A 15,524-nucleotide genomic window follows, 5' to 3' on the forward strand; every position below is an offset into this window, starting at 1 on the left:
GAGGCAATGGCTACACTGTTGGTCAGTCAGCACTGAGTGAGTACTGCATTGTTGGATGGTCAGTACCGAGGAATGCTACACTATTTTATGATCAATACTAAGAGAGAGCTATAGTATTGGAGAGTAAGAACTGATACAATGCTACATTGGAGGTTTAATACTGAGGGAGTGCTGCACTGTTAGAATTTCTGTACCGAAGAGTGCTGCACTATCAATACTGAAAAGAGTGCTGCGTTATCGGATGGATGGCACTGAGTGAAAATTGTACCATTGGAGAAGCAATTCTATTGGTGTGAGTACTCGCTTTTGAAATGCTGCTCCTTCATCAGGTGGTTATGGAGTCCTTCTAAATAAACCTGTTGGACTATAACCTGGTGTTGTGTGATTTTTAACTCTGTACACCCCAGTCCCATAATTTCTGTATTTTGAATAAAATGTTAAATTGTGGCCCAGTTTTGTTCTTTTTGGTGGACGAAGAATAGTCTATTGTGTTATTTTGAAGAGTTCTTGGAGAGTTCTTGTTGGTATCTTGACTAATATTCATTACTCAGTCAACATCAATAAATCAGATTATTTGGCCATTATCACATTGTCCCTGTAATCTTACTGCACACAAACATATTGCCACACTTCATACAACAGTGACTGCACTTTAAAAGGCTTTCCTGGCCATAAAGTGCTTTGGGATACACTGAGGTTGTGAGAGAGAGAGTGAGCGCTAAGACAGTGAGAGAGCAGCCCTGAAGTGCATCCTCATCTTATCCATGAACTGGGTGCCTGACCTGTGTGTAAGTGTCCTTAGGGCAACAGTGCAATGAAAGGTTCCAGTGCACTCCAAAGTGGAGAATTAAAATGCAGAACTATACCACAAATGGGTTAGAGATGTGGCATGATAGTGTCGTGAGACTGGTATTTGTCAGATGCCAAGCTTCATGGAATGGGGATGGGGTCCTGTGCAGTCACTGTCCATGAAGATTGCCTGCCATATCGCTGCCTGGGGTCCATGATGAAGGTCAGAGGAGCAAGCAGGAGTGGGACTCACCAGGTAATTCCTCTGATTTTCTTATTGGAAATTGCCACTCTTTAGTTTCTATCCAGCGGGCGTGAGAATAGGAAATTGAATCTTCATGAGGTGAGATTAGGTAAATATGAGATGGGAATGCATGCTAATGTACACAAATAAAATCCTCATCTCTCACTTTGAGGGAATCCCATGTTTCTATTCAGCTATAGGTGGGGATATATCGCTCTTGACATTGAGAAGCTCTTGGTGGACATTTCATGCTATTCCCCAACTTTGTTGTCATGGCCCACATCATGCAGAGGATGGGACAATCCCAACCCTTGGTGCTGGAGGCTTAAGCATAGAAAAGCCTAGCAGTTTTCAATGTAGTTGGTGGAAAGCAGGAGTGCTGGGAGTTTGGGGATTGAAATGGTGACAGTTTAGGGATTGGGAGGAGACCCAATGTAATTTAATTAAAATGCAGAGAGACAAAGGGACATGAGAAAGAAAATCCAGTCAGTTTGAGACATAATGACTTCTATCTGTCATTAGCTCCAGCAAAAGTACAGTTTCTCTATTGATTCGCACTCCAGCACTGCACCTAGTGTCTGTTTATTATAGAGCCATCCTAAAAGAAAACACACACACTATATGCACTGGCTCTGGGCCATTTCTCTAATCTTCTGAAATAGACTCATACTGAGTAATGCAAAAATGAAAAGCTAAGGAAATATTGTTAGAATGTTTATCTCTCCTCACATTGTGTAAGTGGTTGGTAAATGGGACAGGAGACAGTTTTCCACCCTCCCATTTCACAGGAACATAACCTTCCGGGCAGCATTTGATTGCACTGCATAGATAACAGAGAGGCATCAGACTGGGAGCTTATCTCCTAACTGTTGAAACATTTGATAGCCAGATAATCCCTGTTGCAGCAACACTCACTGAAACAGTGTATTGGGAGGGTATGGAATTCCCCATCACAGCAGGCTGTAATGGATTTGCCAGGGAAATTGAAGGTTTCCCTTATCTGTAATACTCAGAAAAATCAATTGATAGTGGCAAATTTGAAGACTTACTCCGATGTAACTATTTAACTGAACTCTGTTCAGTTGGCTTCTGGTTATATCAATCTCAGTACACAGCCCCTCAAGGGGCCACGGTGTGAGATTCCCCCACTCTCCTGCACCACCGGGGATTCTGTGTTGATTTCTGGCCTTAATATCACAAGCGCGGTTTGATCTGCTGTTTTTTACTCGGAGAAACGGACTAATCCCTGTGGGAAGGTACATGTTAATGGGACAACAATCCATTCTGGATACAGAAAGGGGACACTTAACTCCTAAAATCTGGTAGGTTTTGGCTGGTGGGATGCTAAAATGTTAGAGATTGCAAAATACAAAGCTGCTCACTTCTGGTTTTAATGCAGGCGTGCACATATCCCTCCTTATTTAACTGGAACCCGAGCTGGCTGAGAAAAAGGACAAAAAAAATGAAGGGGCAATAAATTTTACCAGAACATAACAGAATTAAAATATAAACCACATTTCAGGCACTAATTTGGTTCCAAGCGATTTCCTTCAGCTCACTGCTCCCCTCTCAGCCACTAGGGGACGAGAAACCTGCAGCTTTGAGGGTCTAAGGGTAAGGCACCTGCCAGAGAAACTCCGTCCGTTAAAAGCTGCTGATCGGCATCCAAGTGGAGTGAAATTAAAATTGTTATAACTGGCACGAGAAAGAGGGGAGTTTGGGATTTCCGTTTGCACATTTTCACCACCACAGGACTTTCCAAAGCGCCTTCCAGCCCTCTGGAAGTGATTCTGAAATGGAGACAATGCAACAGCCAAATTATGCACAGCAAGATTCCACAATCGCGGATTGAAATAACCACGAAGAACTGCAGATGCTGGAAATTGGAGAGAGAGAGAGAGAGCGCGCATGAAAAACACAGCAGGTCCGGCAGCATCCGGAGGGAGGAAACGGTGTTAGCGTCTCAAATGCGGCGATTCTTCGTCAGAACTGAAGACCGGGAAGAGTGCAATTTATGCTGATCATGAGGTCGGTTCGGGGATTAAGAGAATAGAGACGGTGCTCCAAGAGTGTGAGAATTAAAAAAAAATGGAGAGGATATTCATTTTCTAACATTGTACAGTTTCAATGTTGAGACCCCAAGGATGTAAGATGAACAGGCAGAAGAAATGGAATAGTGTAGGTTAGATGGGCCGAAGGGCCTGTACTGCGCTGTCAGGTTCTCTGTTCTAAGATGAGATGGCATTCCTTCAGCTTGCGTTGAATCTTGCTGGAGCACTACTGCAGGCCTGACACAGAAATGTTGCCACTGAAACACGATGGTGTATCTTACTGGCAGGAAACTGGAAACTCAAGGTCATTTTTATGATTAGCTACACTCCACTCATTCTAGTCTACTGTATTCCCTGCTCGCAATGCGGTCTCCTCGACTCTGAGACTAAACACAAACTGGGTAACTGCTTTGGCGAACACTAAAGTGCTGTCTGGAACTTAATTTCAGAATGTGAACACTCTAGGTATTATCTCCCTCTTTCTGTTTCTCATCAGAAATCTCTGTTTTCCTATTCCTTTTTTGTCTCTCTTTCACTCTCTCTGGGCGCCATCTCTACGTGGAAAGCATCTGAAGACAGCCAATTATTTCAGCCCATCAATTTTTACAAGCTGTGACTTTTAATGAATAAGTTAAGACCTTTATAAATGTGGAGCAGTCACCCTGTGCATCTTGCAAACAATTGAAAGTATCTGGGGAAGGGAGATGGAGAAGCAACATTCTGATCAGCAAAAGGATTACTTCAACAAACCCTTTCCTTCTACCTGTTACACCCTTTTTTAATGCCTTGCTGTCTGCATTTTTGTCTCCACAGGTTTTATAAGCAGTTTAAAGTTTTAACCAGCAGGGGATACAAGTCAACAGTTCATAATTGTTCATCTGTATTTAGAAGCTATTTGCTTGTAAAAAATAGTAATTTTTGCTTAGTGTAGCCATGCTCTCACCATGCTTTCACCATGCTCTCACCATGCTTTCACCATGCTTTCACCATGCTCTCACCATGCTTTCACCATGCTCTCACCATGCTTTCACCATGCTTTCACCATGCTTTCACCATGCTCTCACCATGCTCTCACCATGCTCTCACCATGCTCTCACCATGCTTTCACCATGCTTTCACCATGCTCTCACCATGCTTTCACCATGCTTTCACCATGCTCTCACCATGCTTTCACCATGCTCTCACCATGCTTTCACCATGCTTTCACCATGCTCTCACCATGCTTTCACCATGCTCTCACCATGCTCTCACCATGCTTTCTGTCAACTAAAGGACAGGTAAATTGAGAAATTTTGTGTACGTTTAAAAGCCTTCAACTTTTGTGACTGTGTTGAGAATAGTGGGGCTTGATTTGTAGTATGCAACCCCAGTGGCATAGTTCTCCACAAGTAGTGACCCTCCAGCAGCGTGACACTCTCTCAGTGCTGAGCCACAATCATATTTACATGGCATCCAGTAACTTAACAACTTGGAACACTGCCATCACACGCAGCTGACCCCATATTTAACTGGTACCTTGGGATCTACCCACTTGGCAGGCACTCACATTTCCTCAGTACCTGCCCTCCAAGTGTGCAGCACACCATCAGTACTGACACCCTGAAAATTCAGCAACTCCTGAGTACTGACCTGTCTACAGTGAAGCACTGCCTCAGTACTGATCCTCTGACAGCACAGTGCTCCCTCAGTAATTCACCTCTGACAGTGTAGCACTGCCTTAGTACTGACCGTCTGTAATATTAACCCTCCAACAGTAAACACATCCTCAGTACATTCCCTCCAACCTCACAGCATTGCGCACTACTGAGATTCTGACAATGCATCCTCCCTTAAACCTGACACCCCCACCATAATGCATTCTCTTGGTTCTGACGGCTGACAGTAAAATGTTCCCTCGGTACTGACCCTGTAACAGTGCAGTGCTCCCTTGCTTAATGACTCTCCAAAAGGGCATCACGCTCTCAGTATTTACTTTGTGACAGCATTACCAGAGTACCAACCCTCCAAAGTACGGCACTCCCTCATTACACATTCCTCACTAATGAACCTATATCAGTTCAGATCTTACTTAGAACTGACTGTCCCACAGTATATTATTTCCCTAGTAAAGACGCTTTGACAGTGCTATGCTCCAACATTACTGACCCTTTGATAGCACTGCCTTTGTACTGAACCCCTCTCCTCTCAGTGCAGTGCTCCCTCAAATCTGATCTACCACTATGCAACATTCCTCAGTTCTTACCATCTGACAGTGCAGGCTCCATTAGCATTGACCATTGACAGTGCAGTGGTCCATTAGTACTGGCCCTTCTACAGTGCAGTACTCCCTCAGTATTTACTCACACCCTTCAATACCCGCCCTCCAATAGTGCAGGGCTGCCTGAGTACTGATGCTCCAACAGTTAATCACCTTCTTAGTAGTGGTCCCCTAATAGGGCCAAATCAGAACTGATCTTTCTGCAGTGCAGCACTCCCTCAGTAATGACCCTCTGACTGAACAGTGCTCCTTCAGTACTGATCCACCAACTATGTACATTCCTCAGTACTGACCCTCTGACAGTGCAGCTTTCACTTTATTAATGACCCTCCTACAATACAGTGCTCGATCAGTACTGCTGTCTCATAGTACAACTCAATTAGTACTGACCCTTTCCACTGTACAGCCTCAGTACTTACCATCTGACACTGCAGCATTCCCTCAGTACTAACCCTTCTGCATTGCAGCTCTTCCTTAGCACTGGCCCTCTCACAGTATTGTGCTACCTTAGAACTAACCCATCCACAGCACGCCCCTCAATACTGAATTTCCAAAACAAAAAGCATTCCTTCAGTACTGCACAAGGTTGACAGCTTAGAGAACTTTCCACTTTTCAAATGAATAATGTGGGCGGTGTTCCAAGACCCCACCTTCAATTTCCTCTGTTACCCATGTAGCCTGGTTTCTCTCCATCTCGTAGATACTCTACTCTGTTGGCTGGACAGCCTAAGAATATTTCACAAACTACAAACTGCGTAATCCTGGTACCACCAAATCTATATAAATCCTAAATGCACTTGCCTTGATTACTTACCCCATACACACTCTCCTCGATTAATTGCCTCAAAACACACTTCTAGATCAATCACCATAAAACTCACTAAATTTAGCTGCCCTAAAAGTCAGTTTCCTCAATTAACTATCCCAAAACATACTTCTAATTAATTATTCTAAACCCACATTCCTCAATTAATTACTGCAAACTCTTCAATTAAATATTCTGAACTCACTTTCTTTGATTGATTATACAAAAAAAGTCTTCTCGATTAATTATCCCAAAACACATTCCTCAATTAATTTCCCCCAAAATTCTTCAATTAATTGCCCTTAGGCCATAAGCTTCAGTTATGTTACCTTTCTAATGCTTCCATTGACTCTTTGCCCTCTGCACCAGTCTTTGCCAATACATAATAATTTAGTAATTTCTTTTTTTGAAAAGGGCATAATTAGAAAACCCCCAGCACCCAGCTAACTTTCATCCCTCAACCAACAGCATTCAAATTATTTTTTAGATTAGATTCCTTACAGTGTGGAAACAGGCCCTTCAGCCCAACCAGTCCACACCGACCCTCCGAAGAGTATCCCACCCAGAACCATTTCCCTCCTCACACTAACACTAGTGGACAATTTAGCATGGCCAGTTTACCTGATCTGCACATCTTTGAATTGTGGGAGGAAACCAGAGCACCCGGAGGAAACCCACGCAGACACGGGGAGAATATGCAAACTCCACACAGACAGTCACCCAAGGCTAGAATTGAATCTGGGACCTGGTGCTGTGAGGCAGCAGTGCTAACCACTGAGCCACCGTGCCTACAATTGATGGACTGTTCATTGAATTGCAATATGTGAACCAACTGTGTGTAGATTATTGGCAATATTGCTTTTCAAAATGTGCTTGCTGATCTTTGGAATATTTGGAAGTGAATTTGGAAAAACCTTTTTAAGGAAATACATAAGCTGGATATGGCTGTGGGTTTTGAGCTTTGAGGCCTTTGATTTCTCCTGGTTAATTTTTAAAAATCTACGAAGAAATTAGATTTAGTTCTTAGAGCTAATGGTATCAGAGGGTATGGGGAAAAAGCAGGAGCAGGACATTAAGTTGGACTATCATATTAAATGGTTTGAAGGACTGAATGATTCCTGATGAAGGGCTTTTGCCCGAAACATTGACTGTCCTGCTCCTCGGATGTTGTCTAACCTGTTGTACTACACTCTCGACTCTAATCTCCAGCATCTGCAGTCCTAACTTTTGCCTTGAAAGACTGAATGACCAATTCCTGCTCCTATTTTCTATATTTCTATTTATCATCTGGGGAGGATGAACAGGGCGGGTCTTTTCTCTTTTGATAAAAATGAAGGGCTGAGTGGGAGACCTAATAGAAGTCTTTAAAATTATCAAAGGTGTATACAGGGTGGATAGGCAGAGAATATTTCTTCCTGTGTGGAAAAGCATAATTGGAGACCATCAATATAAATAATCACCATGAAATCCATTTGGGATTACAGAAAATACCTCTTTACCGAAGAGAATATGACATTGCTACCACAGGGAAATTTTGGGGCACGCAGTATAGGACAATTTAAGGGGAAACTAGGCAAGCCTGAGGGAGAATTAACAGAGGGTATAATGATATAGATGAGGAAAGATAGGAGTAGGCTTGAATGGAGAGTAAACACCAGCATGGATTGGCTACCCTGAATGATCTGAGTCTGTCCTATGTATTTCATGTACTGTCGCATAGCTTCCTCATTAATTCACCCTATGATTAAAAAAAAACAAAATGGTGTTGCTCCCATCTGTTCCTTTTGATTGATTCTATTTCAGACATCTTTTCACAAAACCCCCATCTATATGGGGCTATTCTAAATCTGATCTGATTGTACTCCAGTCCAGGGAGGGTCTGTGCTGGGAATGAAGTTTGTGCCACTCGTGATACTTGGTAATACACATGTCCATTTCATTAACTGTCTGTGCAAGCTATGAGATGTCTGAGATAATGTACAGCCCATAAAAATTAAACAGGAAAAATTGTAAACAAAGATTCCCTACAATTACTTTATTCAAAAAGGGTTACTTATGCCACACTGCTGGTGGTGCCTCTGAATCCTATTACACATATATCGAGAGATTGAGAGAACCCACTTAGGATCTCTGGTATTATCCATGCCCAAGGTTGAGATTGGTGACATTTTGGATCGAGATTTTCTTACAGAAAGTGGTGGTGGCAACTTCCATTTCCAACACCTGGGCGGTAACCTGCTGGACTGGGTTCCACACCTCTTATAAATTTCACCTAATCATTATTCAGACTTACATTCCAAGGGAGTGTTTCACTCAATTTTGCCCTCCCACCTGAATATGAAGCATCTCACTGTCTCCATTTTGGAGAGGAGCACGTGTGGTAATCCCTGTGCCAAGTCAAAGTCTATCAATACCACAAATAACAGATGCCCATAATTCTGTTTGTGGGATCTTGCTGTATGTAGTTGATTTTATTGATTCACAAGATCTGGGCATCACTGGCGAGGCCCTTCATTTATTTCCCCTCCCTGATTGCTCTTGAGAAGGTGGTGGTGAGCTGCTTTCTTGGACCACCGCAGTCGATACAGCTGGTCACACACACAATGGTATCAATGAAAAAGTTCCAGGAATTTGACCCAGTAACAGTGAAGGAATGGTAATACACTTCCATAAGACCATAAGACCATAAGACATAGGAGTGGAAGTAAGGCCATTCAGCCCATCGAGTCCACTCCGCCATTCAATCATGGCTGATGCGCATTTCAGCTCCACTTACCAGCGTTCTCCCCGTAGCCCTTAATTCCTCGAGACAACAAGAATCTATCAATCTCGGCCTTGAAGACATTTAGCGTCCCGGCTTCCACTGCACTCCGTGGCAATGAATTCCACAGGCCCACCACTCTCTGGCTGAAGAAATGTCTCCGCATTTCTGTTCTGAAATGACCCCCTCTAATTCTAAGGCTGTGTCCACGGGTCCTAGTCTCCTCGTTTAACTGAAACAATTTCCTAGCATCCACCTTTTCCAAGCCATGTATTATTTTGTACGTCTCTATTAAGTCTCCCCTTAATCTTCTAAACTCCAACGAATACAATCCCAGTATCCTCAGCCGTTCCTCATATGTTAGACCTGTCATTCCAGGGATCATCCGTGTGAATCTCCGCTGGACACGTTCCAGTGCCAGTATGTCCTTCCTGAGGTGTGGGGACCAAAACTGGACACAGTACTCCAAATGGGGCCTAACCAGAGCTTTATAAAGTCTTAGTAGTACATCTCTGCTTTTATATTCCAACCCTCTTGAGATAAGAGACAACATTGCATTCGCTTTCTTAATCACGGACTCAACCTGCATGTTTATCTTTAGAGAATCCTCGACTAGCACTCCCAGATCCCTTTGTGCTTTGGCTTTATTAATTTTCTCACCATTTAGAAAGTAGTCTATGCTTTTATTCTTTTTGCCAAAGTGCAAGACCTCGCACTTGCTCATGTTAAATTCCATCAGCCATTTCCTGGACCACTCTCCCAACTTGTCAAGATCCTTCTGTAGCCTCCCCACTTCCTCAGTACTACCTGCCTGTCCACCTAACTTCGTATCATCGGCAAACTTCGCTAGAATGCCCCCGGTTCCCTCATCCAAATCGTTAATATATAATGCGAACAGCTGTGGCCCCAGCACCGAACCCTGCGGGACACCGCTCGTCACCGGCTGCCATTCTGAAAAAGAACCTTTTATCCCAACTCTCTGCCTTCTGTTAGACAGCCAATCCTCAATCCATCCCAGCAGCTCACCTCGAACACCATGGGCCCTCACCTTGCTCAGCAGCCTCCCGTGTGGCACCTTATCAAAGGCCTTTTGAAAGTCTAGATAGACCACATCCACTGGGTTTCCCTGGTCTAACCTACTTGTTACCTCTTCAAAAAAATTCCAACAGGTTTGTCAGGCATGGCCTCCTTTTACTAAATCCATGTTGACTTGTTCTAATCAGACTCTGCTCTTCCAAGAATTTAGAAACCTCATCCTTAATGATGGATTCTAGAATTTTACCAACAACCGAGGTTAAGCTGATTGGCCTATAATTTTCCATCTTTTGCCTTGATCCTTTCTTGAACAAGGGGGTTACAACAGCCATCTTCCAATCATCCGGGACCTTTCCTGACTCCAGTGACTCTTGAAAGATCTCAACCAATGCCTCTGCTATTTCCTCAGCCACCTCTCTCAGAACTCTAGGGTGTATCCCATCGGGGCCAGGAGATTTATCAATTTTAAGACTTTTTAACTTTTCTAGCACTATCTCTTTCATAATGGCAACCATACTCAACTCAGCCCCGTGACACCCTTTAATTTTTGGGATATTACTCATGTCTTCCACTGTGAAGACTGACGCAAAGTACTTGTTAAGTTCTCCTGCTATTTCCTTATCTCCCATCACTAGGCTTCCTGCATCAGTTTGAAGTGGCCCAATGTCTACTTTTGCCTGTCGTTTGTTTCTTATGTACTGAAAGAAACTTTTACTATTATTTCTAATATTACTGGCTAGCCTACCTTCATATTTGATCCTCTCCTTTCTTATTACACTCTTTGTTATCCTCTGTTTGCTTTTGTATCCTTCCCAATCTTCTGATTTCCCACTGTTCTTAGCCACTTTATAGGATCTCTCTTTTTCTTTAATACATTTCCTGACTTCCTTTGTCAGCCAAGGTTGTCTAATCCCTCCCCGGTTACTCTTTCTTTTCTTGGGAATGAACCTCTGTACAGTGTCCTCAATTATACCTACAAACTCCTGCCATTTTTGCTCTACTGTCTTCCCGGTTAGCCTCTGCTTCCAGTCTATTTTAGTCAGTTCCTCTCTCATGCCCTCATAATTACCTTTATTCAACTGTAACACCATTACATCCGATTTTGCCTTCTCCCTTTCAAACTCCAGACTGAACTCTATCATATTATGGTCGCTACTTCCTAAGGGTTCCCTTACTTTAAGATCTTTTATAGAGTCTGGTTCATTGCAAAGCACTAGGTCCAGAATAGCCTGCTCTCTTGTGGGCTCCATGACAAGCTGTTCCAAAAAGCCATCCTGTAAGCATTCCATGAATTCCCTTTCTTTAGATCCACTAACAACATTATTTACCCAGTCCACCTGCATATTGAAGTCTCCCATGATCAATGTAACCTTGCCTTTCTGACATGCCTTCTCTATTTCCCGGTACATGTTGCGTCCCTGGTCCTGACCACTGTTAGGAGGTCTATACACAACTCCAATTATGTTTTTTTTGCCTTTGTGGTTCCTCAATTCCACCCACACAGACTCCACATCATCCGACGCTATGTCATTCAATACCATAGATTTAATTTTGTTCTTAACTAACAAGGCAACCCCACCCCCTCTGCCCACCTCTCTGTCTTTTCGATAAGTTGAAAAACCATGGAGGTTTAACTGCCAGTCCTGACCCCCCTGTAACCAAGTCTCTGTGATGCCTACTACATCATAATCATTCACTATTATCTGTGCCATTAGTTCATCGGCTTTGTTATGTATGCTACGAGAATTCAGGTAAAGTGCCTTAATGCTAACTTCCTTATCATTAGAGATGTTGGCAGTCATATGTCCTAAGTTATCCTTGCTTTTTACTGCATTCTCAGTCTGCCTCAATTTTAAATCCGCCTGGAAACATTCTATCCTGCTGCTTATCTTGCCATTTACCTCCATACTCCCTGTCGCTTTCACTTTCCCTTCCCCCCAACTCAGAAGTTTAAAGTCCAAGTCGGGACACTGAGTGGCACGGAGGGTAGGTTTCAGGTGCTGGTGAGGTCCTAGCAAGATAACAGTAGCTACACTTCAAATGTATTTAATTAGCTGAAAGATGTTTACAAGATTTGGAGAAGTGACAAGTGTCGTAGATGTTCTTTCTCCAATGTCATTGATTTTAAGACGGCAAACTCCGGGCAAAGCAAATAATGTGCAGTTGGGCCTTCCCCATTAGGTTACTATCCACTTCGATGTTACGAATTTCTTCCACTGTTGTTGAGATGTTCTCAATTTTTAAAAAAATCAGCTAAAGCCCTGAACTCATTCTAATTTGTTTTGTTTCCAAACACTATGTCAGTTCAGTAATTGAAAACTGGAGGTTTTTGTGCAATTTGATATTTTCTGTTCTTTTAGCTGTTTTACTGCTCTGCTAAATCAATAAATGTCAGCTAGTTGGGTCCCGGTGAAAGGTGTTTTGCCAACCATGGTTTATGAATTAAATAGACACAGATGAAAATATTACTTTGAAGCCAAAGATCTCAGCATCACAGAATTGATAGAGTTCAAAAGAGGTCATTCTGCCCATCATACTGCCACAGGCTCACAAATGAGCAATTGATCTGGTGCCACTCCTTAACATTTCCCTATGACTGTATACATCCTTCCTTTTCAGAAAACTGTTTAATTCCCTTTTGAATGCCTCAATTGAACCTGCTTCTCCCGCATTCTCTGGCAGTGCATTCAAGATCCTAACCACGCTCCGGGGAATGAAGTTTTTCCTCGTGTTGTCACTGTTCCTTTTGCCAATGACCAGAAATCTGTTGTTTTCTTGATCTTGATCCTGTCATAACTTTTTCCTTATCTAATCCGCCCAGACCTCTCATGGTTCTCTTTCCAATGAAAACAATTCTAAACCTACAGATAAAATTCTCTTCTCCTTTCTAAGTTATTATTTTAACATGTCTGAGCAGTTTACGTGCTGTGAAGTTTACTGTAATGCCTACACCCAGATTTAGATATGTTCACAAAGACCCATTTCAGGTCACAGTGAGTCTACTTCCAGAACCAAGGAAGACAAAACTTGTATTTGTCCAATTGTCAGTGTTCACTGTAAATATTTTACCTAATCTTGAAAGACCAAAATAAATCCTGAGTAAAGCAAAGTCAATGTGGAAATATATACATGCGGTTCAATTTTATCAACACAAGATCTGACTGATATAGTCTGTTCAATCAAATCCAAGTGAATTCACCTCCATGTGGCGGCTGACATGTTGGATTTGAACAGCCAGTCCACTTGCACTGAATTAAACACCTTTGTACAAACATGGATACTTTGAAATCTCAGTGAGAAATTTTGGCAGGAAACCATGGAACTCCTTAGATTCCATTCTCTGTTCAATTTTTAGGCATGTTAAAATGCATAAAGTTTAAAAAGAAGTGAATTTTCTCACTCCATTTGGGACTGTTCTCTGTGAAACTGCAGCACGGGTGATGAGGTACCTCTCATTAATGGAAGTAGTCTAAACATGGTTAATACAGGCTCAACAAGTATCAACAGCACCAAGCCATTGTGGCTTTACTATAGATACTAATTTGCAGAGATGTGCACTAATAACATCTGCACACTTACTAAGGAGGAGACTACCAATGGTTTGCCCATCATGTTTTCATTTCCTAGCAGGTTTATTCAGTAGGCACAAACCACAAGAACGTTTTATTTAAATATAGCTTTCTGTAAGTTGCTTGTGACTTACCATTGGCTGTGCAGGTTGCTAGTTTGAATGGAAAATAGTGTTATTTTGGATGACGCCTACAGCAAATTTCCACTGAAAGTAATTCATTGAAAAAAAATGTAACAGGGGATGATGAATCCTTTCCTGGAAACCTATTGAAAAGCTGGCATTTTTTCCATTGCAGTCCACATCAAACCAAATGTTAACCTTGCCTTCAAAATATGTTTGTGGAGCAACAGGTGCAATAGTTAAATTTGCATTTGTTTAGCTGCTGCTGCTTCCATCTACTCGTGCCTGCAGTGTTGTCACAGTTCATCTGCCATATTCACATACTTACTGAAGCTTATCTGTAACTGCACTCGGACATCCATTATCCATCTGTGCCAAAGTGAACCCCTCTTTCTGATGTCCTTCACTTTACCTTCTATTATCTCTGTGTCTTTTGAGCTCTGATCAAATGGCTGAAAGATTGACATTTTCTTTTCTAGATGTCACTTTTTAAGAGTTCTTTTTGCTCTCAGAATTTATAGTACTTTATGGTCTGTGTGTGCAATGTTTGGCATGCCGCTTAGCACCCACATTGCAACACCTTTATTCATATTTACTTCTTGAGCATGTGAGTAAGGGTTGCAGGGAAGTGGATAGAATGTAGTCCCTCGTGAGCATTTCCTAGTTACAAGCTGGTGTTTTCTTGTTATTATTACATCTTTCATCTTCACAAAATTACTCCTGCCCATCTCTAACCTTCTAACTTCTGGATCACATATGGCATCTTCTGTTAACGTTTTTCATAACTGAAAAACTTACCTACCAGTTGCAGGTGCACACCATCCACTTCTAACTTCACTTAGTTTTTTCCTAATGTATTCTTTCTAACTATAGTTGTTTTGCCCCTTTGGTGTTTATGCTCAAATCGATATTCTAAATGTGATGATTTTACTTGACCTACAATAATTCTGTGGGGCCTTTTCGGATACTACCAGTAGTGCTGTGTTATCTCTGCAAGTTTGTTCTGTTTCTGACTAGAATTCTTACAGTTGGAGGTACATTGAATTCTCTGAACATTTGTTCTGTGTACAGATTGAAAATTGACAACAGTACATTTGTGCCAAACCTGGTTAAGTTAACAAGAGTGTAAAACTGAACTTATCAAAATAGAGTGACAGTGACCATTTCACATCAAGGGAAAACCAAATCCTTTCTCAATTTTTGAACTTACATTTAACTTAAACTTTTTGGAACGGCACGGTGGCACAGTGGTTAGCACTGCTGCCTCACAGCGCCAGAGACCTAGGTTCAATTCCCGCCTCAGGCGACTGACTGTGTGGAGTTTGCACATTCTCCCCGTGTCTGCGTGGGTTTCCTCCGGGTGCTCCGGTTTCCTCCCACAGTCCAAAGATGTGCAGGTGAGGTGAATTGGCCACGCTAAATTGCCCGTAGTGTTAGGTGCAGGGGTATATGGAGGGGAATGGGTCTGGGTGGGTACGCTTCAGCGGGTCGGTGTGGACTTGTTGGGCCAAAGGGCCTGTTTCCACACTGTAAGTAATCTAATCTAAGTAATCTAATCTAATCTAATCTAATCTTAAAAGAAGTTAATTGACTCAAAATGGTAACTCTGTTTCTGTCTCCACAGATGCTGCCAGACCTGAAGAGAATTTCCAGCAAAATCAGTTGTTATTTCCAATTTATCGTTCTAAAATTCTTTGTTCACCAATTCAAATACTTCATTAGTGCGCTGGATTACCTGTTGTCCAACAAATGGAGCAACATAGGCAAATATATATCCTTCCAAAAAAGTTATAAAATAGCACTTGATTGGCATCTTTCCTACCAGCCAATATAAATCCAAGCCAGTCAGTGAAACACAAAAACCAAAGAAGCATATTCCTTTGGGGATAGA

Source organism: Chiloscyllium plagiosum, unplaced genomic scaffold (genome assembly GCF_037043375.1).
Source record: "Chiloscyllium plagiosum isolate Xiang-an unplaced genomic scaffold, Cpla_swu_hap1 HiC_scaffold_7, whole genome shotgun sequence".
Taxonomy (NCBI): domain Eukaryota; kingdom Metazoa; phylum Chordata; class Chondrichthyes; order Orectolobiformes; family Hemiscylliidae; genus Chiloscyllium; species Chiloscyllium plagiosum.